At 47.6% G+C, this 3,427-nt stretch overlaps 1 non-coding gene across 1 annotated transcript; it reads left to right on the top strand.

Moving 5' to 3' along the window:
- The first annotated feature begins 3,052 nt into the window (after positions 1-3,052).
- On the top strand, positions 3,053-3,177 carry LOC131483057 (small Cajal body-specific RNA 20). Its single transcript, XR_009247490.1, has one exon. It is a non-coding gene; the product is annotated as a small Cajal body-specific RNA 20 (non-coding RNA).
- Positions 3,178-3,427: the final 250 nt, after the last annotated feature.

Genomic DNA, 3,427 nt, shown 5'->3' on the forward strand with positions numbered 1-3,427 from the left:
TGTGTGTGTGTGTGAGAGAGAGAGAGAGAGAGAGAGATTGATTTATCTATTTTTACTGGAAATGCAGATTTACAGAGAAAAATAGAGAGAAAGATCTTCCATCTGTTAGTTCACTCCCCAAGTGGCCACAACTATGGGATCCAAAGCCAGGAGCTTCTTCTAGGTCTCCCATGTGGGTGCAGGGTCCCAAGGCTTTGAGCCATTGCTACTGCTTTTCCAGGCCACAAGCAGGAAATTGGATGGAAAGTGGAGCAGCCAGGACATGAACTGGTGTCCATATGGAATCCCAGCAGGCACAAGGCAAGATTTAGCCACTAGGCTATGGCACAGGGCCCAGCCACTTCACTTCTATTCAGCAGATAAATGCTCTCTCTCTCTCTCTCTCTCTTTCTCTCTCTGTAGCTCTTTCAAATAAATAAATAAATTTTTAAATAAATAACACAGCTGTGTGCGTAAAAGCAGGTGAGAGTAACGCAAGACTCATGCAACCAACCCAAAGAGTCATAGGAAATCACAGATAATTATTCTGAACAACTAGATGGTGGAATGCTTTTACTTTTTCTTCCGTCCTTCTTTCCTTTCTTCCTTTTGTAAGATTTATTGACCTATTTGAACGAGCTACAGGCAGGGGGCAGAGACAGAGACAGAGAGAGATCATCCGTTTGCTGGTTCACCCCCAGATGACCACAAGGTGAATGCAAGGCAAGGATTTAGCCACCATACTATCACACTGGGTCCATACTCTGTCTTCTTTTTTTTTGGGGGGGGGGAGGTGTTTGTTTTGTTTGTTTCTTCATACTCAAATAAAATAAAAACACATGAAACTAAGACCACCCTCAACAATAACAGCCCGACTTCCCAATGGAAAACCTGTAGTGCCTGCAGTGTCCATCTTGTTGCTACTCCCAAATGCTGCTCTCCGGCCTGAGAATAAATGACAGGGCTTCACCTCTTCAGGGAAGGGTCTCCTACAGCAGAGAGGTTTCCTGGCAGAGTGGAGGAAAACAGTATGCTGTCATCTTCATCGAGGTCCTGGGGCCGTGGCAGGAGAAGGCTCAGAAGCGACAAAACCACCTCCACCGTGGCCGGAGACCAACATTTGATCCAAAGGGGTTTGTGTTTCCTTTCATGCGTTACATTCAAAGCTGGTTTTGTTGCTTTTAAGAGCCTATGTAAAAACAATTAATTTGTGGTTCATGTCCCATCTTTTGAACAATGACAAAGGTCCCAGATTGACGCACAGAGTTTGGGGTCTGGCTACTTGAAGGTAGCCACGGGCAGCTCTCGGGTCGGCACTTGCTTCAAGTGGTGTCTGCAGTCAGTCAAGGTCGAGGATCAGCCAAGCTCGCCTGTAGCCAGGGGCGTGGAGGTGAATCAGGGAACCGTTCTGGCTTCCTCTGAACGCTCCAATTCTCTGAAATAGCCATGATTTAGGAGGATTATGAGTCTTCTAATTAGGTCATGTATAATTTAATTTCATAGTGGTGAAACTTGCAAGGACTTCTAACTGAACATGGAGCAAACACTGAAGCCTTTGAAAGTTCACGTCCACAGTTATTACTCACAAAATTCTGCTCTGCTCCAAGTACTGCATATGGAACATATTATAGGTTCAATAAATTCAGAGTTGTTGATTTCAATGAGAGTTAATCAGACACCTAAGGGAGAGTGAATAGCTCAGCGTCCCCATAAGGTCCATCTCTTTGATCACCTTCAGGTCTCTGGACTCGGCCAAGAACAGCACATGAGCCTTACCGTCTTTAAATACTTGTTTTTCATTTTATTTCAAAGAAAGAGAGAGGAAGAGAGATCTTCCTTGTGCTGGTTTCCTCCCCAAATATCCCAATAGCTAGGGTTGGGCCAGGCCAAAGACTGCAGCCTGGAATCCACTCTGGGTCTTCCATGCGGGTGGAAGGGACACAGGCAGTGATTTGATAAAACAGATACTTGAGTCCTCATCTGCTGCTTCCCAGAGTGCGCACTGGGAGGAAGCTAGAACTGGGAGCAGAAAAGCTGGGACTCAAAGCTGACACTGACATGCAGTGAGGGTAGCCCAGAGGGCAACGTACCCAGAATGCCACACTTGCATGCCTAGTCTCTTTGTAGGATTTTTAAAAAGATCTCTCTCTCTCTCTTTTTAAGATTTATTCTATTTTTATTGCAAAGCCAGATATATCGAGAGGAGGAGAGGCTGAGAGAAAAATCTTCCATCTGATGGTTCACTCCCCAAGTGACCACAACAGCCAGAGCTGAGCCGGTCTGGAGCCAGGAGCCTAGAACTCTTCCAGGTCTGCCACACAGGTGCAGGGTCCTGAGGCTTTGGGCTGTCCTCGACTGCTTTCCCAGGCCACGAGCAGGGAGCTGGATGGGAAGTGGGGCTGCCGGGATTAGAGCCGGCGCCCATATGAAATCCCAGTGCATTCAAGGTGAGGACTTTAGCTGATAGGCCACCGCGCCGGGCCCTCTTTGTAGAATTTGATGCATGTGTTTTACAAGACTGGTGTTACTCCAAGCTGCAGAGCCCTGGCCATGCTTGTTAGAGCTGAGAGACATGCGTGGCTTCAATTAAGGTAGGGAGTAACCCCCAGCAGTCTCTTTTTAAATAGACTTTTAATCATTTAAAATTTTATTTTGTAGGTATTTAAAATAAATTTTAAAAAATTCTTTAAATCTTTTTTAAATCATTAAAAATTTTTTTTCTTAATTGGAAAGTCAGATTTACAGAGAGGAGAGACAGACAGGAAGATTTTCCATCTGCTAGTTCACTCTCCAACTGACCACAATGGCCAGAGCTGAGCTAAAACAAAACTAGGAGCCAAAAGTTTCTTCCTAGTCTGCCACACAGGTGCAGGGTCCCAAGGCTTTGGGCCGTCCTCCACTGCTTCCCCAGGCCACAGGCACGGAGCTGGATGGGAAGTGGAACAGCTGGGACATGAACTGATGCCCATTTAGGATGCCAATACTGCCGGACAGAGGATTAGCCTGTTGAGCCATTACAATGGCCTCTTGAGCATTATTTTAAGGAAGGAAAAAAAGTAGTAGAAAACAGGCCTGCCTCCCTTGGGGCTGTTGTGTCCCTCTTCTCCCCAGCCAGAACTGGAGACAAGAGTAGCCTGCTGAGGCCATCGTCGGGACTGTGCGAACTTAGCAGCCTCATTTTTCCTACCTCGCACATCTGCAGGCGCTGCTACCCTTGCTTGGATCTGCAGTGCCAGCATGGGGCGCGGGGCCTGGGGTGTCCCCTGTGAAGGGTGAGGAGCCTGAGGACACACATAGACGCTTTGCCCTCAGGAAGGAGACCAGAGTGCGGACCCAGGGTCCCGTTGCGGCTCTCAAGACGGGCACTGGTGAACAAGACTCCCGGGGGGTGGGTTCTGGAGAAGGAACTGCAGATAAAGGTGGGCAAGGAGGCCCCGCCTGACACCTG

Source organism: Ochotona princeps, chromosome 22, assembly GCF_030435755.1.
Source record: "Ochotona princeps isolate mOchPri1 chromosome 22, mOchPri1.hap1, whole genome shotgun sequence".
In the NCBI taxonomy this organism is placed as follows: domain Eukaryota; kingdom Metazoa; phylum Chordata; class Mammalia; order Lagomorpha; family Ochotonidae; genus Ochotona; species Ochotona princeps.